The sequence below is a fragment of the Pongo pygmaeus genome, chromosome 3, assembly GCF_028885625.2.
Source record: "Pongo pygmaeus isolate AG05252 chromosome 3, NHGRI_mPonPyg2-v2.0_pri, whole genome shotgun sequence".
NCBI lineage: Eukaryota > Metazoa > Chordata > Mammalia > Primates > Hominidae > Pongo > Pongo pygmaeus.
Window position 1 is genome coordinate 183,076,253 of NC_072376.2, and position 24,193 is coordinate 183,100,445.

Here is a 24,193-nt window from a genome sequence, read left to right on the forward strand (position 1 = left end):
GTCACTCAGCAAATGAACAGCAAGACCAGGACTTGAATTCTGATCTGTTTCACAGTTAGGCTCATGCTTCTTCCTCCAGAGCATGTCGTCTGGTATGAACTTCTGGGAGAGTATTAAATTAATATTGTCCCCCTCATCCAAGAGCTCACACTCTCCTTGGTGAAACAGGGCATACAAATAAGTTATAAAGAGACTTAGGCAGGGCATGATGGCTCATGTGTATAATCCCAGCAATTTGGGGGCCTGAGGCAGGAGGATTGCTTGAGGCCAGGGGTTTGAGACCAGCCTGGGCAACATAAGGAGATCCAGTCTCTATAAAAAATAAAAAAATAAAAAAAAAATTAGCTGAGCATGGTGGTGTGCACCTGTACTCCTAGCTATTCAAGAGGCTGAGGTGAGAGAATTACTTGAGCCCAGGAGGTTGAGGCTGCAATGAGTCATGATAGTGTCACCGCTCTCCAGCTGGGGCAATGGAGAGAGACTCTGTGTCAAAAAAACAGAGCAAAACAAACAAAAAAGAGATTCCGTTTACTTGCAAACAAAAATATCAGTCAACTGGTCTGGACTATATACTGCATCCAGCCAGTTATCCCCTGCTGCCATACAATGCGGTTTGTCCTGTAGAGCAGAGATGTGGCAAGCCAAATCTGGCCATGCTCATTTGTTCAGACACCATCCATGGCTGCTTCCTCGCTACTGTGGCAAAGCTGAGTAATTGCCATGGAGATTGTGTGGTCCATAAAGCTGAAAATATTTCCCAACTGGCCCTTTGTAGAAAAAGTTATAGAAATTGCTGCAATAGTGCATCAAAAGAACAAACAGCAGAAATGAACATGCAACACATGAGTATCTAGCAGAACAAACCATCTGCTATAATGAACATGTCCTAGCCCTTTACAGGAAGGATAAGTGCCTTAGTTCTTACAAAAGATATCTTTTTTCCATTACATGTTCTCAAAATTATAAATAAATACCTATTTTAGGACTCTGCATATGTAGGTTTTGAACTGGTTTATTGATTGATTGATTCATTTCTTGCCATTTTAAGCAGTGACTTTTGTTGAAGAGTTAAAAGCTAAAAACAAATTTTAAAAAGCTTCCAAATGCTTCTCTCACAATATGTGTCATTTTGATGAAATTATCAGCTAGATACAAGATGAATCAGACTATTAATCCAAATTGCTGGAGCTCACATCTGTGTATTTCACATATGGGGAAGTATTTTAAGTATAGATTGCATCCTCTTGGCTCTTTATAAACAGGGTCCTTAGTTACCTGAAGGCTTTATAGCCTTCAGCCTGGTGACTGTTTTTCAAATTTCGTGTAATGATTAGCCTGAGTGGAAAAACAGGAAAAGGCAGCAGTGGGACAGGGAGGAAGTGACTTTGGGAGCCTGGAGTTCTAATCTTGGCTGTGCAGCTCCCTGGCTCACCCAGACATTAAATCTCTCTCTGTCCTAATTTCCTATAACCTGAGTTTGGAGATAGATGCCCAGCTTTGTGTGTGTAGGAGTAGAGCATCCAAACTCGATTCCTCTCATGCCTTCTGTCTGAAAACTGATTACATTTCTCTGTATCTGTGGGATCCTTAACAGAACTAACCCAGATGAGCTGTTAATTTCAACATGTGTTTAGAGACTGTTCTCAAAGCTCATTAGCCTCTTCCTGGTTATGGATGAGGTATTGTAGGAGGTTGGGTGGAGTGAATCACGGAAGAAGGCTATGGTGTGTTAAGTAGTCAAATTTACACCTTGTGAGAGTGTATTGTTCCCTCTAATCCTGGTTTGAGGAAAGAAATGGGAAAGAACCCTTCAGTCTGATCTGCAGAAATTCTAAACTTTCCTTTCCCAGAAGTATTCACTCTACTCAGGTGACCAACCAGGGTCTAGCTTGGACATCAAAATCACTCAATACAGCCCTTCTCATCAACTTCTACAGGACAAGACTGGTCAATGTGAGGCTCACTGCCCTCACCTGCAGGTATCATGCTCTTTGGAGGGTCTGGAAACAGCTCCCTGGAGTCTGGGAACATAGCTGAAGTGCTGTGGTTTCCGTTTTTTCTTTTGAGGGTCAAGCCAGGCTCTGGCCTCATTTGGTTGGTCCCTGAGGAGTCGAGCAGTTTCTGAGTTCCCTCTTATAAGACAAGGGGAGAACTTAGCCTATTCTTCTTGGGGGATTATTTGTGAGTTGCTGGTTTAGTGTTTTCCAATTCTTATATATAATTTATGTTATTAACTGCTTGTTTTATCTGTTGTTGAGAGAGGTGTGTTAAATTTCTATGAGACTATGGATCAATTTCTCTTTGTAATTCTGCCAATTTTTGTTTTGAAAAATTTGAAGCTACATCTTAGACACATATAGGCTCAAAGTTGTTTTATCTTTCTTGTAAAACTTTCCTCTTTATCATTATGTTTTTAGCCTTCCCTTTCCTACTCTTTTTTTTTTTTTAATCTGAAAGTCTATATTGTTTAACACTTGCCTGGTATATCTAGTTTCCACCCATTTAGGTTTAATGTATTTAATTTTGCTAGTGTAATGAAAACACTGTGGTGGCTATGGCAGGGTCCTGAGTTTTCTGCAATGAAACTCCAGTCATTCTTGGATCTTTAAGATGATCATGAAATTCCTGATTGGGAAACTGAGTCTCTTTGCAGAGATCAGAGTGAAAAAGTTGTGCCTTAGAGATGACATTCAAGGTAGCTTTAGCCAAGCTACCCAGAGTGGCAGCAATCAATGCCATCCATTAGCAGCAGCCTTTTGGGCAGGAGGACAGAGACAACCACTACAGAAGGGAAGGAAGCAGATGGACAAGCTGAGCCCAGCACCCACTTTGCTCACTGTTTCCCCAGTAGTCTTGCCTCAAAGAGATAATGGATGTCTTGCTGAGACGATGGCATTATGAATGACAGTAGCTACTTCCTTGGCATGCCCAATATCTGGATGAATAAGTCATTATTCACAAGAGCCAAAGATACCTTGAAACTGGCTAGTCACCCCTTTTATGTCTCTGAAAGGATGCCACCTTTAGGACCTTGTCCAGGAGGAAATCAGGGAAGCAAACGAGAGATTTCCTTTAGGAATGACCTTCATGTTCCTTAAACAGATGGCCCAGCTTGGTGTCCAAGAACAATTCCTATCTCTATCCTTGCCCTCTCTGCTTGTCCTTACCACCAAAATCATCTGCAGTCTTTTTTTTTATATAGAGATGGGGTCTCACTATGTTGCCCAGGCTGACCTTGAACTCCTAAACTCAAGGGATCCTCCTGCCTCAGCCTCCTAAAGTGCTGGGATTACAGGTGTGAGCCACCACCCCAGCCTCATCTACAATCTTTAGCCTTTGGTGATTTCTGGGAGAAGCCATAGTGTACTTTGACCATCAACTTGTTTTCAACCTTTCTGTATTCATATGTTTTTGATGTGTCTCCTTTGGGATATAGCTGATTGAAAAAAATCAGTAAAAAAATTCTTACTTTGAACTGCTGAATTAATTTATCCATTCGTTTATTATGAGTACTGATATATTTTGTTTTATTTGTATTACCTACCTTGTGCTTCCATTTTACCTTTTTCCTGGCTTATTTTTGTTTCTTTTTTCCTCACTTCCCTTTATTCTTTCCTTTATTATGGTTTTGAAGTTATACATTCTGTTTCTATTTTTATGCTAATATTTAAATTTTAAATACATATAATTGACTTAACAAAGTCCAAAATAATATCCCTTCTGGCAAACTTAGTGCTTTAATTCTACCTTCTCTGTCCCATTTTCAATGTGATAAATGTGCAGTAGTTTAGGTCTTCCTCATTTTTAGCCCTCTCTTCAAAGTTTTTTGTTTGTTTGTTTTATTTATTTATTTTTTTTTTCAGAAAATACTTACCTGCCAGGCACGGTGGCTCACGCCTATAATCCCAGCATTTTGGGAGGCCAAAGTGGGTGGATCACTTGAGGTCAGGAGTTCAAGACCAGCCTGACCAACATGGTAAAATCTTGTCTCTACTAAAAATACAAAAAATTAGCCGGGTGTGGTGGTGCATGCCTGTAATCCTAGCTACTTGGGAGGCTGAGGCAAGATAATTGCCTGAACCCAGGAGGCGGAGGTTGCAGTGAGCCAAGATCGTGCCACTGCACTCCAGCCTGGGTGAGAGAGTGAGACTCTATCTCACAAAAAAGAAAAAAAAAAAAAAAAAGAAAAAAAAATACTTACCTACATTTACCTTATGTTTACCAACTACTATGCTCATATTTTCTTCAGCTCAATCCTTTCTTTTTATTTATTTATTTTTTATTTTTTTTGAGACAGAGTCTCATTCTGTTGCCCAGGCTGGAGTGCAGTGGTACAATCCCGGCTCACTGCAACCTCTGCCTCCCAGGTTCAAGTGATTCTCCTGCCTCAGCCTCCCAAGCAGCTGGGACTACAGGCGTGAGCCACCACGCCAGGCTAATTTTTGTATTTTTAGTAGAGATGGGGTTTCACCATGTTGGCCAGGCTGGTCTTGAACCTCTGACCTCAGGTGATCCACCAGCCTCAACCTCCCCAAATGCTGGGATTACAGGCGTGAGCCACCACACCCAGCCCAATTCTTTCTTTTTACTTCAGTTTTCTTCAGCCTCCAATTCTTTCTGTAAGGATTTGTAAATGATAAGTTCTTTCAATTTTGTTTTTCTGAAAATTTTTATTATTGTATCTAATTCTTGAATGATACCTTAACTGGGTCTAGAATTTTAGCACTTTGAAGATACAAATTGCAGTTGGAAACTAATTATTGTATCATTGCTGGTAATCTGTCTTTTGCTCTGTGTTTACTTTTAAGATTTTCTGTTTATTTATACTGAGCTTCAGTTTCACTCCCATTTGTCCAGGTGTGGGTTTACTCTTATTTATCCTGTTCCGTACTCAGAGCACTTTAAATCTGAGGACTTAGATTTTTTATTCAGTTCTGAGTACATTTTTCCCTTGAAACTCAAATATATATATATGAATTTCTAATTCTGTATTCCATAATTAAACTCTTCTTCAATATTGTCTTACATAATTGTTGTGCTGAATTCTAGTTAATTTCTTCAAAGATGAGCCATTTAATCTATTAATGTCAGTGATTATATTTTTACAAGTCAAGCACTAAATAAACGTCAGCTATAATTATCCTTCCTTGAATAATTTCAAACATACTGATTGCATAGTCTTTCTCAGGTTGTTCTATTACCTTGCATTCTTGGAGGTATTACTCCTCCTGTTGGTCACATCTGCTGTCTCTCCCTTAAGGTGGATTGCTTCTTTGTAAGGTTTGTAATTTTTTCATGTCTGGCTTATTATTATTTTTTTTAGCTAATTTTTTTTTTATTTGGGCTTACAGAGTGACGTGGGATTTTCTTCTAATGGTTCCACTTGGATTGTCACTGGATTGAGGTAACTTTTTGTATTAATTTCTCAACAGTAAAATCTAGACCTACCTATGGTGCAAGCCTGCAGTGTTTTACAGGACACTCTTTGAACTTCGTTTGCACTTTATGTACATGCATATATGTGTAGTTATATTTTACCTAGTTTTTGAAATAATCGTAAGGAGATAGGCTCTGCGTTTGTTCTATTCAAGAGTTTGCAGGATTTGGAGTTTTTTATTCTTCATGTCTGCCTGGTAAAATGTTTGTATGCAGCCAACTGTTCAATATTTGGCTTTTCCTTACAAGACACAGTCCCCTAAACTCTCAGAATTTAAGAAAAAAACCTCTCTATTTTATTTATCCTGATGATGGTAATAAATTGGCCAAGGAGCCATCATAAAAAAATAAAATCAGACCAACTGACCATTATAGGCTGATTATAATAAGAAAGTCTTCCTTGCATGGGGCATTTAGCTAAGCCTTACATTCATAAACACTGCTAAGTCAATTTTTTTATTTTACATATACGTTTGAACCTTTGAAATAATGAGATTAATCTAAAATGTTAGGTTTGCTGAAAATGCCTGGCATTGTGATTCATTTGCATTTTTATTTTTTGCTGTCAACAATTAGGTGGACATTTTAAAACCTTTCTTAGGGAAAGAAAAATGCACTACGTGCAAAGATTTCCGTACATTTCCAGGGAGTTCATGGACTTCTTGGGGCCCACCCAAATACATCGAGTTAAGATTCTTTGACTTCTGTGGTATTTGGCTTAGAGTTCATCATATTTGAGCACCCTTGTTAGGGTATATGAGGAGGCCCCCAGTGAGTATCACCCCTCCTTTCCATCCAGTCTCTCAATAATTTAATAAAATTTTAAAAATGTGCAGTGTTTAAAAAATGAATTCTGTTCAAATATGAACAGAATTGAAAATGAAATTCTTTTCAAATATCAAAATTGAGGTCAAGTTGGAGGATGTGTCTTAATGGAAAGCAAAATGGCTATCCTAACCAGATCTCAGGATTTGTCTGATTCACCAGCGCAGACCCTGGTAGTCTGGTCCAGGGCTGTTGTCTCTGCGAATTCTGCTGGGGTAATACTAAGGCGGGGAAGAGAAGTTCCTGCAGGCTATGCTCCTTCTGAGGAGTGAAGCTATGATATTGATCATTGGATTTCCCAAGTTTATCCAGGATCATGGAGTGGATATTGATCATTGCACTTCCCAAGTTTACCAATCAGTTAAGTTCCTCCATTTCCCCTAGGGTGGAGGGAGTAGCGGTGGGGAGAGGCTTGGGAAAAATCCCTCCCCATGGAAACCAGGAGGGAGCAAGACATTTCTCCTCAGCATTGCTGACTAAGTGTGTGTAAGAGGGGTTCGACTGCTTAAAAATTTGCTATGAAAAATTCTCGACTTGAGTAATTTATACCCAGATTACCTGGCCGGAATTGCTGCTGCTGGCCGCGCAGCCGCCTCATCATAAGAGGCACTTGCGGAGGTTGATGGTGAGGGGTTCTTCCGGGTACCACTCTGTCTCCCTGGCAACGCAACTCCACTTCCACAGCTCAGAAGAACACAAGTTTTCCAGTCCATCGTCCGCGTGAGGAGAAATTACATGCAATTTACAGAATACCTTGACATGATACTCTTCATCCTCACAGGATTACATTTTTAAAGGAATTTACAGTAGGATTCAGGGGGCTGATTTAAAAAACACAAAAAGGTAAAGTCTGTCCATCGTGAGACATCCTTTTAGTTGATGCTAATTGAGGTGAATCCATTGCTTTTAAAAACGTAGCACTTAAAAATCCATTCTTATTCACTTTCCTGAAATCTTAATTTTTTTTTCTCACGATTGTTGGCTTTTACCTCTTTAAGTCACAAACCTATGACCATTTTGCACTGCTTTTCATTGCCCGGATGCTTTAGGTCATTCATAAACTCCAGTCTTTTCTCCTCTCCGATTCTTTCCCATCCTTCTAATATAGTGACTCATCTCATTATGTTCCTAAAAGCCTGACAAATATAGTGTGTATCGATTAAGAATCCTTTAAGACATGCTTTTCTCATAAATGCACCTTTGTGTAGTTGCTGTGGGTCTGAAATTTTGGGCTCTCATTTCACTTGAACTGGGATGAACATTTCTGGGGACAAAACAGCTCAATGGCGTTTGTCAGGACCCCGTGGTTATACCCAGGAATGCAGAACACAGCTTTGAGTCACACAGTCAGGACCCCCAGTCATGCCTCAGTAGTAAACACTGAGTTGTGAGTATGAATACTTGCTTAGAAGGAAACTTAAATGGCTTTTCTTGGATTCCAAGTCCATCTTTTGGTTTCATTTCTGACAGAGCTCTAATTTTTCTCAGACTTCTAGCCTGCTCTCAAAAGTAATACATGACATTGTTGCATGGAAAAAGTGTTAATGTAAATTTTGAGCCAGATAATTTACCCTATATTTTTCAGTTAAGTCTTTTTAAATTAAAAAACAAATTTTAACTATTATGGGTACATAAGAGGTATATATATTTATGGGGTACATGTGATGTTTTGACACAGGCATGCCGTGTGTAAAAATCAAATCAGGGTAATTAGGGTATCCATCACCCAAAGCATTTATTATTTCTTTGTCTTAGGAACATTCCGATTCCGCTCTTTTAGTTATTTTAAAATATACAATAAATAATTGTTGACTATCGTCACCCTGTTGTGCTATCAAATACTAGATCTGATTCCTTCTAATTATATTTTTGTACCTATTGATCATCCCCACTTTGTCCCCATTCTCGCTACCCTTCCCTCAGTTAAGTCTTAAACAACTATGTTTTGCAGATGAGGAAACCGAGGCTTTAAAAGAAAGCATAGAATTCTAGATTTGAACCCAGAACCATCTAATCTTTGCCCTGTTCTACAAGAGTTCTTATTTTAATCTTTAATAATATTTTGAGATTCGGTCTTTGTTTAAGATCATCCTCAGGCAAGGCAGGTTGTAATAATTATACTATATAGTCCTCAGTTTTTAATCCAAATAAACTGTGTGGAAAATATTTTCCACCAAAGGTTTTAAAATCTGCTCAACTTGTCTTGCAAAGTCTTATTTACTGACTTTCAGAATCTGGGCAGGAAGTACAATTTTTCGTTTGTTTTGATTTTGCATATTTATTTGGTTTCTTTTATTCCAGTTGGCTAGTTACTATATAAAAACGTAGTTATACATAATCACTGGCTAAAATATTGGCCCACTTCACCCTACAATCGTATAATAACTTAAAAATTGTATTTACTAAACAAATAATTTATCATACATTCTCAGTGTAAAGATTCAGATACTATGCAACACATAGATTGAAATACAAAGGTCTCCATTCATCACCATTCCATTAGATCTTATACTGATCTCCAGGGATAGTCACCAAAAGCAGAAAGATATTTATCATTCCAGCCTTTTATACATGTTCTTAGGGATTTCTGTACATGTACCTGCATATGTACTGGATTCATTTATTCATTTAATTTAAAAGGCAGTTAGACTATGCTTGTTGTTTTGTGCTTGCTTTTTCTCCTGTAATATTTAATGATGTTTACATGTCAGTTCAAGTAGATCTACCTCATTCTTTTCATGGCAATACAGTATTTCATTTTTTAATACCAAAATTTCCTAAGGTGTGTTCCATGGTCAAAAAATTGGGAAATGCAAGGTTAAACACAATTAACTACGATTCCTTACTACAGACTATCAGAGGCCCTGGTATGGTAATGGACATTGTAAATCTCCAGGATGATCTATCCAGCATGGAATGTGTAGCAAACTTCGTGTACCACTTTATTTAATTTGACATCACATCTTCTCCAGGGAGACGCTGCTTCTCATGGATTATGTAAATCTAGGAGAGGAGGCTAATACTTAGGATGCCTGATCTCAGCTGGCTGCACTCAAGGGGCCAGTCAGCCGGATACAATTTAGCAGAAATAAAAATGTTGCACACTGGTTTTAAATATCAACAGCACAAGTATAGAATAAGGATTAATTATTTTTAGAAAAAGGGAAGTCTTCACAATTTTATATGAATGTGAGTTCAATACAAGCTATCAAGCTGATTTGACTACTTAAAAAGCTAATGAAAATTTCAGGTGCATAATTGGAATTATTGTGTCCAGATCAATGGAGGAAATTATTTCACTGTACTCATGCTGATCCAGCTTTAGTCCTTCAGCTACTCACAGGGAAAGCTCTACCTCTTAGCACCCAGAGCCAATAACATGCTCTTGCCATTAACCCTGACTCAACCTTGGAAGAGGGAGGAAGGCGGCAGGAAGAGAACATAGGAGCCTGGACATAACTTTAGAAAATAACAATAACACTGCATGCGACATGTTAGAGTTTATAAAGAGTTTCCCCAAGGATCCATTTACTCCTCTTAATTCAAGGCTGCAGAATTAAAATTATTTCCCTCATTTTGCAAAGGAAGAAAATAAGCCTCAGAGAAGTTATCAAGACCAGAGCTAGGTCTTGAGCCTAATTCTTTTGATGCCAAGTCTAGGTTATTTCAACTATATTCCATTTGTTTTTCTATGTGTGCGTTTTTAAGTATTTCTTCTTTCCATTGTCTGAATCTTTGCTATTCCCTGGGATACTCCATCTGAACTGAGCTAATCTGGTTTCTGACTGCTCACCTGCTCTATACATTTCTCTTTTTGAACATAAATGCCGAAACTATTAATGATGAGTGGGTTTGCATCATTGCACTACTTTCCCAATATATTCTTCCACTCCCACCTGTTCTCAGCTCTTTGCTTCTCCAACAGGATCTGCCGCTGCCCATTTTCTCAGAGCTGCTTTCAGTAAACATCCCCACTGCTTACATAACAGAAAGCCACTCACTTACTTATCTGGAATGGCTGCTTACTTGTCAATATCCTGCTGAGTAAGGGCTGGTCAACATTAAATGTTCTGGAGTGGTCTTTGGTGGTATCCACTCTTATTCATGGTATAAATAGGAAATGTAAAACTAAAAATTATATAATAAAATATCTAAGTAATGAAAAGCAATTTTTAAAGCATTCTACTGCCAAGGAAGAAAACCTGTTTCTCAATGAGGCATAGCTATTGTATAATGATTATTAAAATGTTGATACAATGCCTAGATTGCTGTTTATGTATTTTTCATTAGGTTAATGGAAAACATGAAAATTTCTGGTTGATAAATTTGCATACAAAATGTAATTTCTGAAAGTGGATTAAAACAATTTTTTATTGTCCTGGATCAAGCATTTTTTTATTTTTCTATTTTTTGAGACAGAGTCTCACTCTGTCACCCAGGCTGGAGTGCAATGGCGTGATCTCGGCTCACTGCAACCTCTGCCTCCTGGGTTCAAGCAATTCTCCTGCCTCAGCCTCCCGAGTAGCTAGAATTACAGGCACCTGCCACCATGCCCAGCTAATTTTTTGTGTTTTTATTAGAGACAGGGTTTCAACATGTTGGCCAGCCTGGTCTCAAACTCCTCACCTCAGGTGATCCACCTGCCTTGGCCTCCCAAAGTGCTGGGATTACAGTTGTGAGCCCCTGTGCCCGGTCAAGCATTTTTTTTTAAAGTCAAAAGTGTTGATGTATGTTCAAAAACAGATACTTCAGTTATTAAAAACCATTTTATCCAACATATCACCTGAAGGAAGTATTACCATATTGAGCTTTTGTGTAAACTTTGTGGAACTGGGGTTCAAACTTCAGAAACACATAGGAGATTTTTTGAGAAATGTTTAACTATATTGAAAAAAGGAGAGAACTTTGGAAGATCCTGATATGAATATCATTTTTTTTAGAACAGATTGAAAACTGGATTATTTCTTGTTTTACAAACTATCCACATAGCTATGGTGCTTGCGATTGCCATTGGCATTATTGATGTACCAAATCACCCTGGTGCTCAAATCAGCTCTGGCATTAATGGAGGTGCTGAATGACTTTAAGTAATTATTTAGGACTATATATTTTTGTTAAGCTCACATATGTAACCCTTAATTGCCAATACTAATTAGAGATGGATGGAAACTTGAGGCCCAAAGATGCCACAGAGATTTACAGAATATAGACAGACTTCACTGAAAGATGGGATTCTAAATAATGTCTCTTCTTTACTCCCTTGTCTTAACCACCTTTGAATCATTTAGTTTCATTCACTAATAACAAGTTGATCCTGCTCTGGATCCAACCATGGTTGGAAACATCCAACCATGGAGTTTCATGGGACTTTGGTTTATACTCTGTTTTAAATTTCTCTTCTTTTAATGGAGTCACTCTCTTCTTCGAGACTTTTAGAAATTCATCTCTCATTGTTACCAGGAGAGGCATTTTGCATTAGTCCATGATTGCACTTTCTATCTGAAGAATTCATAAAGGTTCAAAATACATTGTTAAAAATTATCAGGATGCTATGGCATCAAAATATTGGTTGTCAAAGAATTCTTTGAAGTAATTTTTAAATTTTATTGTTTAAATAAAATTTTTTAAAAAGAAAATAGAGACAGGATCTCTCTATGTTGCCCAGGCTGGTCTCGAACTCCTGGGCTCAGGTGACCCTCCTGCCTCGGGCTCCCAAAGTGCTGGGATTACAAGGCATCAGCCACCACATCTGACCTAGGGTGATTTTTAAAGAAGCACACTAATAGAGTTAACTTCATTGCAACATAAAAACAATTCCATTGCAGTTTATTACTGTTTATAAAAGCTGAACAGAATAGCAAAAGTGTAAAAACAAATCCTTCAATCTTTTTACAATTTGGTAAACATTCCCTATAATTGTTTGTGCCGATGACAAAAATCTATACATAGGCGAGGTCATATATTTTATTAACCTACATATGCCTGTCAAGAATCTATCATGGGTATCTTTCTGTAGCAATACATGAGGATCTGTTTCATGCATTTGAATACTGCATAATATTTCTGTTTTTCTTTTTTAAAATTTTATTTTACAACTCCACCAGATCACTGGAATAAATACTACATAATGTTTCCTTGTATGTATACATCATGATAATTCTATTGATGGAAAGTTTGGTTTTTTTCCCTAATTTTAGCTTCTTAAAAAAGGGCAATAATAAATATTATTTTACATAACATGTATTTTATCTATACCTTTTCACACTTAACTCCTAAATAAATTACCAGAAATTAGACTGATGAATCAAAGGGTATGCACACTAACATTTTTGATATATAGTGTTAGTTTGGCCTCCAGAAATACATTGCCAACTTATATTTTAACAAACAATGTGAAGGTACCTATTTCCCACCCACTTTATAGCACTTGACATGAACACAGCATTTTGTCAAACTGGCAAATATTTTGTTTTCATTTGCATTTCTTTGATAGTTGCTGATGTTGAGCGTATTTTCCTTTGTGTAAAGTCCATTTGTATTTCTTCCAAGAATTTATATCTTTTCCCCACTGCTTTAGCTTTTTCTTATTTATTTCTAACCTCTCTTCATATATTATGGACCTTATTCTATTGCCATATATGTTGCAAATATTTCCTCAACATTGTTGTTTGTCAACTTTGTTATTGAAATATGGTAATTTTTACATTTAATTTTTAATACATCTGAAATTTACCTTGATGTAAATAGGAGTTTAACCTACTTTGCTCCCACAACGTTTTAATAATTTTCGTGGCATCATTTATTGAATAATTCATTGTGTTGGATCAGTTGCAGTAATGACCTCAATTTGCTTACTCCTCCTTGTATCCATGCCCTTTGGTAGTGCCCTCCCCCACGGATTCTATGCTTGGTACTGACTTGTTTAGGCTGATGGGACAGTAGCAAATATGATACAAAAGGGCACTTGAAAAGTGCTTGTGCACTGGGGCTTACCTGTTCTCTGCTCTTAGAACTCTGCCACTATCTAAACAAGCCCAGGTTAGCCTGATGGATGGTAAGAGACACATGGCCCATTCACCCCTGTTTCTCCCAGACAGTCAGGAGATGTGTGAGTGAGACCATTTAAAACTAGTCAGCTCCACTGGCCAACCAGCTGACTACAGACACATGAGCAGGCTCAGCCAAGATCAGCCAAGTCTGATCAGACCCCAAATCCATCTGGCTTACTGTAGCCCAATTGCCATGCCACAAAATTACGAACTAAATAAATGTAAATGGTTCTTATTTCTATCGACTGAGGTTCTGAGTGGTGTGTCACACAATAAAAGATAACTAGTACATCCAGCTTACCTGTACTGATTTGAAAGTCATATTTATCATACACTAAATTCCCACTTATACACGTTTCTGTTTCTGAGTTCCTTATTTTGTTTCTTTGATCTATTTATTTCTTCCTCTGCTAACGCCACACTTAAAATTACTGTAGCTTTATGGTATGTTTTACTATTTGGTAGGTTAATTCCACCACCCCATCGCCATGACAATTTTTTTTTTTTAGAAGAAATTTCTCAAGTTTCCTGAAATGTCTTGTTGGGATTTAATTTCAAATTGCATTAAGTTTTGTAATATTTTGAATTTTCAGTACAGAAATTGGATAAGTTCTTTATCTGCTCTTATATTCTTCAGCAGCATTTTACATTTTTCTTCAAAAAGGTTCCACATAAATTCTTGTTTAGTTTATTACCTATTTTGTCAGTCAGGGTTTAACCTGAAAGGCAAAACCAACAGGAAGTACATATTGAAATATTTGTTGCCAATAACTGTGTAACAAAGATGGGATTTGGGGGGCTAGAGAGGACAGTCTAAATCTGTCAGGCCATCAGGAAGGGCAGACTGTAACTCTTGGACATCAGCTGAAGCCACTATCCACAGATGAAATTCCTTCCTCTTGGAAGCTTCAGTTCCGCTTTTCTTTTTCTGTTTTTTCTTCGTTTTTTTTTTCTTTTTTGAGACAGAGTCTCGCTCTGTTGGCCAGGCTGGAGTGCAGTGGCACGATCTTGGCTCACTGCAACCTTCCCCTCCTGGGATCAAGCAATTCTCCTGCCTCAGCCTCCCGAGTAGCTGGAATTACAGGTGCCTGCCACCACACCTGGCTAATTTTTGTATTTTTAGTAGAGACGGGATTTTACCATGTTGGCCAAGCTGGTCTCGAACTCCTGACCTCAGGTGATCCGCCCACCTCGGCCTCCCAAGTGCTGGGATTACAGGTGTGAGCCACTGCTCCTGGCCCAGTTCTGCTTTTAAGGCTTTCAATGGATTGAAGGAGGCCCACCAAAATTATCAAGTATAATCAGCATTACTTAAAGTCAATCAATTATGGATGTTAATCTACAAAATACCTTCAGTGCAACACCTGGATTAGTGTTAGATTCCATACTGGGGATATTAATTTAGTCAAGTTGCTACATCAAAAAGACCATAACATTTGTAATTTGTATTTTTGTTCTTCTAAATTTTTCCTTATATTTTCTGATAACTTATTTTGCATAGAAAAACAAGTGATTAAAAAATGTTTTTTGTAACTCATACCTATGTTCTTTTATTGTATTTAAGAGCGGGGCTTTTTGTGTTTGTTTTCAAACAACAATAATATTTTATATATATTTCATAAATATTTTTAAAATATTTTGTCATCTTTCTTTGGTCAGAACTTCTGGAAAAATGGTGAAGAATAGAGTAAGACTTCTGCTTCTAGGAGTTTCAGATGAGATCATTTAGATCAATCCTCTTTCTGGTGATGAATTTAAAAATCTGTGTAGGGTAGGAATGGTAAGCTAATGCCTGTAATCCCAGCACTTTGGGAGGCTGAGGCGGGAGGATCATCTAAGCTCAGAAGTTCGAGACCAGCCTGGGCAACATAGTGAGACATTGTCTCCATTTAAAAATTAAAATTAAAATAAATTGAAAAGAATTTTTTAAAAACCCCTCTTCTTAAAAGCTTCAAAAAGCTAAGAAGATAAAGAATGAGAGGAAGAGAGCCCAGAATTTGAGCCTGGCACTTGGGTTCACTTTGCCCCGGTGGGTGTTTCTTTTTTTTTTTTTTTTGAGACGGAGTGTCGCTCTGTCGCCCAGGCTGGAGTGCAGTGGCCGGATCTCGGCTCACTGCAAGCTCCGCCTCCCAGGTTTACGCCATTCTTGTGCCTCAGCCTCCAGAGTAGCTGGGACTGCAGGTGCCCACCACCACGCCCGGCTAATTTTTTGTATTTTTAGTAGAGACGGGGTTTCACCCTATTAGCCAGGATAGTCTCTATCTCCTGACCTCCTGATACGCCCGCCTCGGCCTCCCAACGTGCTGGGATTACAGGCGTGAGCCACCGCGCCCAGCCCCCTGGTGGTGTTTCTTAATCAAGAAGAGACTGCAGAGAGGTGAGTTGTGTTTTCAGGGCTTTCACTGGCTAAGGTTGTAATCCAGGGCCTGCCAAGGGTTAGTGCCTAGCAAGCCATCCTGTACTTTGGGCTGGCCCCTCAAAAGACTGATCCACTGGAGTAAGGAAAATCAGGTAGAATCTAGTCCTTGCATGGATTGCGATCCAGGTTACAGCAATCTTGGTGGCCAGCAGAATTGTAAGCCCTGTGCTTGGGCTGAGGTGATCCAGATCGCTAGTGCCCTGGATGCTTGGCAAAAGCAACTCTTTCAAATCCTCTTTGGAGAAAGATAATGTTATTTTAGCTCTCTTTCTACAATTTTCAAGTAAAATGGCCAGCACACATTCAGGAGATCGGACTCCATGAGCAAGAACCAAGAAAAATAACCAACAACAGAAACAAATTTACAAAGATTCCAGATGGGGGAATTATCAGGCATAGAGTGAAAAAGAAATTCCTTGTTTTATTCCTGCCTTGAAGAAAATGATTTGATGTCTCACTATTCACTATCACATTGGCTCTTGTTACCTATAAATGCCATTTACTATGATAGAGTGCTTTCCTCCTTTATTAATACATTTTTAAAAAATCAGTAATGGATATTAAATTATATCAAATCTCTTTCTATGATACATAGTTTGATTGTGATTTTTACCATGAATTTTGTGGATTTCCTAACATTAAACCATTATTATGTTCCAGAAATAAATCCTAACTGGTGTTAGTGTGTTTTTAAAAACATACTTCCGGGCTGGGCATGGTGGCTCACGCCTGTAATCCCAACATTTTGGGAGGCTGAGGCGGGTGGATAACTTGAGGACAGGAACTTGAGACCAGCCTGGGCAACATGGTGAAACCCTTCTCTACTAAAATTATAAAAATTACAGGTGTGGTGGCGTGCTCCTGTGTTCCCAGCTACTTGGGAGGCTGAGGCAGGAGGATCGCTTGAACCTGGGAGGCGGAGGTTGCAGTGAGCTGAGATCACACCGCTGCACTCCAGCCTGGGTGACAGAGTGAGACTCTGACTAAAAAAATAAAAATAAAAATATACTTCTGATTTTATTTGTTAATATTCTTGTTATTCTTGTGTTTATACTCATAAGTGAGATTGGTATATGCTTTGTTTTTGAGCCATCTGTCCGATTTTGGTATTGAAGTTATAAAGAAAATTGAAAACCTTTTCAGAAAAAAATTTATGGTGTTTGTGTTTCAGGTGGCAAGTATTACTAATAATTGTCTTTTTTATTGGTCTATTTCATTTTAGATTCTGCTCTTTTTGGTTTCTAATTTTAGGTGATTTTGAGTATCTTTTCAATAATATCTATTTTATTATGAACTGATTATGTCCTTAATCTATTGGATTTTTTGGTTGTTGCTTGTTGGTTGTACTTTCATTTTGTAGACTTTTAAGAGCTTTCCACCTATTAAGGAAATTAATTCTCATTATAAATGTTGCAAATGCCATCCACTCCAGTTTTTAAAATTTTACTTTGATTGCTTATTGCATTTTTCCTATAGAAATTTATAATTTTAAATAAATATTATCAATCGATTTTATCTTTTCTGGGTTTTATGTTTTGTTTAGGAAGGTCTTCTTCATTCTAAGATTATTTTTAAAACTCCTATATTTTTCCCAGCACTCTTATTATTTCATTTTTTTTTTTTGATGTTTAAATTGATAGGTTGTTTGGAACTTATTTTGAAGTAAGGGGTGAGGAAAGAATCTGACTTTTTCCCCAGATGGCTATAATAAATTGTGAAACATGATTTAATGAATCTTTTTACACCAACTAATTTGAAATACTGCTTTTTACTCCTACTTTCATTTTGATCTATATCATGACTTTCTGGTCTATTCTATTGATCTATCTTGTCATTACCAACCCCAGACATTTTTAATTTTTCTACATTTAGAATACATTTTAATACTGATATAGTAGTTTATGATTCTAATCCTTTTTATGTTTATTTCCACTTCATTTTATTATGGTCTTATACTACTTTTCTTCCCTAATTTATTGTGATTATCTTTGCAGCTTAATAGAGTATCAGTTTTTATAAATGTTACACAAAGAATTGAAAAAAATATGTTTGCTATTTGCTGACAAAAATTTTCATGTATAGCCTTTGAGGTCCAGAATGATAATTGAATTTTTCATATCTTCTACATCCTTATTTGTGTGTTTTCCGAATGAGTATTCAAATTCTGAAAGAAGCATGTCAAAATCTCCAAATGCCAAGGTGAGTATGTTACATTCTTACATTCTGTCCATTTTTAGTTCAATGCAATGTCACTTAATGCAAGAGCTTATGATTGTTTTTCTGCTTTGGTGGTGCTACATTTTGAATATTTCTTCCCTCCCAAACTCATGCTGAAATTTATTCCCCAGTGTGGCAGGATTGAGAGGTGGAATAAATCATGAGGGCTTTCCCCTCATAAATGGACTAATCCATTAGTGGGTTAATGGATTAATGAGTTAGTGAATTAATGGGCAATAACGGGAGTGGACTGGTGGCTTTATAAGAAGAGGAAGAGAGACCTGAGCAAGCATGTTAGCACACTCAGCCCCCTTGCCATGTGATGTCCTGCACCCCCTCAGGATTCTGCAGAGGGTCCCCATCAACAACATTACCAGTGGAGCCCTGATGAAATAACTGGGAAAGTTGCTTCTTTTTCTTACTTTTTTTTTTTTCAGTCCCTTTATTTATAGGCACAGCTGCATAAAGAAATAAGTTGGCCCCTGATGGCGACAGAGCTTCTTGACCCCTGACCAGGTATCAAAGGAAGATAAGACCTCACGAAACCAGCACAAATCGGAACAGTTGCTTTGAGGTCATTAAAATATCATTACAATGCCAAAATTCCCTCCCCTAAAAGAAAAGCTCTGGTGTTTTGTGTACATGTGATGTATGAACTCATATGCATATGAATTGAGCCTGCATGTCTGGAGGGCCGCTCCACACATGCTAGCATTCCTCTTCTACCCTGAACCTAGTCCTTAAAAACCCATGCACCGTTCAGAGAGAAGGTGCATTTAGAGTGAGAGCTTGCCTTCTCCATTCCCTGGCCAGTGAATAAAAACCTGATAGCCTTTTCCAACTGAATGTTCTTTCCGTGCAATATATACAAAGTGGAGAAAGAATTCAGTTTACCAGTGACAATAGGAAGGCTGTCAGCAGATGTGGCCCTTTGAACTTCTCAGCCTCCAGAACTGTAAGAAAGAAACTCCTTTTCTTTATAAATGACCTTTTCTTTATAAGTTTCAGGTATTCGTTATAAGCAACAGAAAATGGACTAAATCAGAAAATTAGTACTGAGAAGTGGGGTTGTTGCTATACAAATACCTGAAAACGTGGAAGCAGCCTTGGGACTTTGTAATGGGTGGGTGCTGAAAGAGTTTGGAGGAGCAGGCTAGAAAAATCTGTTTAGCTGTGAATGGAGCATTAGGGGGTGATCCTGGTGAGGGCTCGGAAGAGAAGACTAGGGAAAGTCTGAATCTTCTTAGAGATTACCTAAGTGGTTGTGATCATGTAACCAAAATGCAGATTCAGTTGCTTGCCACGTGCAGAATCCAATTAACAACAGCGAGGTCTGGTGTGAAGAAAGTGAATTTTTATTCAAAAACTAGCTTACAGGAAGGAGTACAGGCTTTCTGCCTGAAGAGCACTGCTTTACTTCTAGGGCAGAAAGCAGGGGTTTATAAAGGGGGACTTGGCATGAATGGCATGCAGGCGAGTGAGTGAGCCAGTGGGGTTTTTGTGACTTGCTTCAGTGCCTTCTGGACTGGGTAGCTGAGCTGGTGCCATCACGGGCAGAACTAGGCTGTAAAGTGGCCATTGTCTTGGGGTACTCTCCAGGTAGGAGTTTCCTAGAGGGCATATTTTAGGTTGTAAATTGAGTGTTGTCTCCCGAGACAATCCCCTGGTTGGAGAGGTTCTTGGCTCTGGAGCTTCTAAGCACATAGAGAAGCTTGCTCTGTAGGGAGTGTCTGGTGAAGGGAAGGTAAAAGGTTTAATTGCATTGGTAAAGAGCTAAATAGGAAGTGGGAAACAGGGAAAGAGGAGGAAAGAGAAAAGGAGAAAAAAATAATTAAAAAAATGTATTATCTTTCTCTTAGAAAAATAGAAGTACAGGCCAGGCGCGGTGGCTCACGCCTGTAATCCCAGCACTTTGGGAGGCCAAGGCGGGCAGATCATGAGGTCAGGAGATCGAGACCATCCTGGCTAACACAGTGAAACCCCATCTCTACTAAAAATACAAAAAATTTGCCAGGCATTGTGGCAGGTGCCTGTGGTCCCAGCTGCTCGGGATGCTGAGGCAGGAGGATGGCATGAACCTGGGAGGTGGAGCTTGCAGTGAGCTGAGATGGTGCCACTGCACTCCAGCCTGGGCAACACAGTGAGACTCCGTCTCAAAAAAAAAGAAAGAAAAATAGAGGTACTCAGTTATAATCAGAATATTGGTCAAAATATGGACTGTAAGACCATCCAATGAAGTCTCAGATGGAAATGAGGAACAGAATATTGGAAACTGGAGTAAAGACCATCCTCGTTATAAAGCAGCAAAGAACTTGGCTGAATTGTGTCCATGCCTGAGGGCTTTTGAAAGGCAGAACTTAAGAGTGATGAACTGGAATATATGGCAGAAGAAATATTTCAACAGCAAAGCATTCAGGCTGCTGCATGACCACTTTTGGCTGTTTATGGTAAGATGAGAGAAGAAACAGAGGAGAAAAATTTTGGAAAATTCACAGCCTGGCCATGTGGTAGAGAATGAAAGAGCATTTTCAACAGAGGAAACCAAGGATGTGAACAAGTGACCAATTAATGAGAGAATTAGAGTGAATGGAAGAAAGCCAGAGGCTCTTTGTTATGACAATGGGAGAAAACCCCTGAAGGCATTTCAGAGATCTTTGAGGCCGCCCCTCCCATTACAGGACCAGAGGTATAGGAGGACAGAGTGGTTTCGTGGATAGGCTGCTGCCCAGGATCACTTCAGGTCTCTGTTCCCTGCATTTCAAGACAGTGCTCCTCAGTGCCCCATCCGTGGCTCAAGCAGCCCCAGGTGTATCTTGATCCACAGCTCCAGGAAGTATAAGTTGTAAGCCTTGGTGGCATCCATGTGGTGTTAAGTCTGTGGGGTTTCAGAATACAAGAGCTATGGGGATATGACTGCCTCCACCTATGTTTCAAAGAATGACTTGTACTGGAAGCCCAAGCAGAAACCTGCCACAGGGTGGAGCTGCCACAGAGTGCCTCTATTAGGTAGATTCCCAGCAGAAATGTAGGGTTGGAGCCACCATAGAGAGCCCCAGCAAGGGCAATGCCTAATGAAACCGTGGGAGCAGGACCACCAAGGAGACCACCTAACTGTAGGGCTACCAGCACGCAAACTAGCCTGGCAGAGCTGTGATGTGGCTTGCACCCAGCAAAGCCACTGGGGCAGGGCTTCCTGAGACCCTGGGGCCAAGCCACTGCTCCAATGTCCCTAGGATGCAGGACACTGAGTCTAAGGAAATTATTCTCTAACTTAAAGACTACTGTTGTTTACCCTGTTGGGTTTTGGACTTACTTGGGACCTGCTACTCCTTTCATTTTGCCTATTTCTTTTTGGGGGAGGGGATGGAGTCTCACTCAGTCACCCAGGCTGGAGTGTAGTGGTACAATCTCAGTTCACTGCAACCTTTGCCTCTTGGGTTCGAGTAATTCTCCTGCCTCAGCCTACTGAGTAGCTGGGATTACAGGTGCCCACCACCACGCCTGGCTAGTTTTTTTGTTGTTGTTGTTGTTGCTTTTTTTTTTTTTTTTTTTTTTTTGCATTTTTAGTAGAAATGGGGTTTCACCATGTGAGCTATGGGAGCAGGACCACCAAAGGGACCACCTAACTGTAGGGCCACCAGCACGCAAACCAGCTTGAGAGAGCTGTGATGTGCCTTGCACCCAGCAAAGCCACAGGGGCAGGGCTTCCTGAGATCTTGGGGCCAAGCCCCTTCTCCGGTGTACCTAGGATGCAGGACACTGAGTCAAAGGCTGGTCTCAAACTCTTGACCTCAGGAGATCACCTCTCCTTAGCCTCGCAAAGTGCTGGGATTATAGGCATGAGCCACCATGCTTGGCCCATTTTTGCCTATTTCTGCCTTTTGGAATGGGAATGTGTACCGTATGCTTATACATAGATAATATGTTTTGATTTCACAGGCTTACAGATGAGACTTGGACTTTGGACTTTTGAGTTGGTGCTGGACTGAGTTAAGACTTTGGGGCTATGGGGATGGACTGAATGTATTTATATGTGAGAAGGATATGAGTTTTGTGGGGCCAGGAGTGGAATGCTATGGTTTGAATATTTGTCCCCTCCAAAATTCATGTTGAAATTTAACCCCCAATGTGGCAGTATTGAGAGGTGGGCCTTTAAGAGGTGATTGGATCATGAGGGCTCACCCCTCAATCTATCCGTGGATTAATGGATTAATAGGTTAAAGGGTTTTCACTGGAGGGAAGCTGGTGGCTTTATAAGAAGAAGAAGAGAGGCTGAACAAGCATGCTAGACACTCAGCCCCACTGCCATGTGATGCCCTGTGCCCCCTCAGGACTCTGCAGAGGGTCTCACTAGCAACGAGCAAGAAGGTTCTCCCCAGATGCAATCCCTTGACCCTGGATTTCTCAGCCCCCAGACCTGTAATAAATAAATTCATTTTCTTTATAAGTTATCCAGTTATAGGTATTTTCTTTTAAGCAAAAAAAAAAAAACTAAAATGGGTGGATTATAACACTTACCAATAACTATCCCTTTAAAACAATGTTTTTTCTTGAAGTCTTTACTTTGATATTAATGTAGTCACTTCAGCTTTTTTTTCTCTTTGCATTAGTTTGGTATATTTTTTATCTATGCCCTTATAGTAATATATCTATCTCATTTGATTTACTGTATCTTATAAACATATAGGTGAGTTTTGTTACATCTTTTTTTTTTTTTTTTTGAGACAGAGTCTCACTCTGTCACCCAGGCTGGAGTGCAGCGGTGCGATCTTGGCTCACTGCAACCTCTGCCTCCCGGGTTCAAGTGATTCTCCTTCCTCAGCCTCCTGAGTAGCTGGGACTACAGGCACGTGCCACCATGCCTGGCTAATTTTTTGTATTTTTAGTAGAGGTGGGATTTCACCATGTTAGCCAGGATGGTCTTGATCTCCTGAACTCATGATCCTCCCACCTCGGCCTCCCAAAGTGCTGGGATTACAGGCGTGAGCCACTGTGCCCGGCCAAGAATACTTCCTTAACAATTATTTTAAGTGTTACAAATACATTATCACTTAACAGTAAATCTTACAGGTTTCACAGCTCACTGGTATTTCGTCTAGACTACATCTTTCGATTTCTTGAGATCTTTATTCTGATTCATTTGTTATTTCAGCAGACTACTTCCTGGAATAGTTTTCTTCATAAAGAATGTTAAGAGAGAGGCTTTCTTGTCCTCCAGTGCTGAAGCAGGTTTCTTTGTCCTCATAGAAGAGTGAGCCTTTACCTCAGAAGCTGTAAATGTTGTCCCACCATCTCTCTCAGCATTTATGTAGCAAACACTAACTTCAGTGTCAGCTCCATTATCTTTTCTATGAAATGACCTGTTTATTCTGAACCTTATAGAAGTTTCTGTGCATCCTTTGAATTAACATTTTTCATCAGCATACCACTTGGTATGTGTTTTCCTCTATTAGAATTTCCTTCACTGTGCCAACCTTGTTCCTGCCTTGGAGGCCTTGCACTAGCTCTTCCTTCTTTTCAGAATGATCTTCCCCCAGATACTGCAAGGCTGCCTCCTTCCCACCATTAGCCCTCACTTCGAATCCATCAAGTCCTTTTCTGACCACCGTATCTAAAACATCTCCTAATCATTGTCATCATCTATCACATTCATTATCCTGTTTTATTGTCTTCAGAAGTGTTTATTATGGTCTGATATTATCACATTTATTTATTTGTGCTGATTGTCTTCCCCTCACAACTGGAATGTAAACTCCATGAACGCCTCTCCTGTCTTATTTTCTACTCTATCTTTGGCTCCAATAATAGTGCCTAGCTCATAGGATAAGCTCAATGAATGAAGGAGAAATACCAGGAGCTGCTTTTCCTCTTTCTAAGATTTTCCAAATATTTTCCATGTGATCAGTCCTCCTCTTCCTATTTGATTTGCTAACTATCCAACCATTCTTCTAGTCTACTTCAAGGCTTTTGGTTAGAAGTAAAGTAACACCCCACCCCCCAACCCCTGCACACTTGCAAGAGGGCAAATGGATACACACAGAATGAAGTTCAAGGAACTCTAGCATATTGGACAGCTGAATTATTCAGCTGACTTAATGAAGTTCAAAAAGTTCCTGGAGTATCTGGTAGAACTCCTGTCCTCTGTTTGACATTATTAAATTACTATCCAGTTCTTATTTCTGTTTACCGCCTAGTCACAGCCAAAGAGTATCGAACGCTGCTTTTGTTGTGCTTTGTAAATATGATT

At 39.2% G+C, this 24,193-nt stretch overlaps 2 long non-coding RNA genes across 2 annotated transcripts in view; both read left to right on the forward strand.

Annotated features, from left to right (window-relative positions):
• Positions 1–5,522, forward strand: part of LOC129035086 (uncharacterized) — a 72,694-nt gene extending 67,172 nt beyond the window's left edge. The window contains exon 3 of the long non-coding RNA XR_008502102.2: positions 5,352–5,522. This is a non-coding gene — a long non-coding RNA (uncharacterized LOC129035086). The remainder of the gene's footprint in view (positions 1–5,351) is intronic.
• A 12,260-nt stretch (positions 5,523–17,782) lies between these two features.
• Positions 17,783–21,423, forward strand: LOC134739483 (uncharacterized). Its single transcript, XR_010126170.1, has 3 exons — positions 17,783–17,928; positions 18,384–18,520; positions 19,806–21,423. It is a non-coding gene; the product is annotated as an uncharacterized LOC134739483 (long non-coding RNA).
• The last annotated feature ends 2,770 nt before the right edge of the window (positions 21,424–24,193 follow it).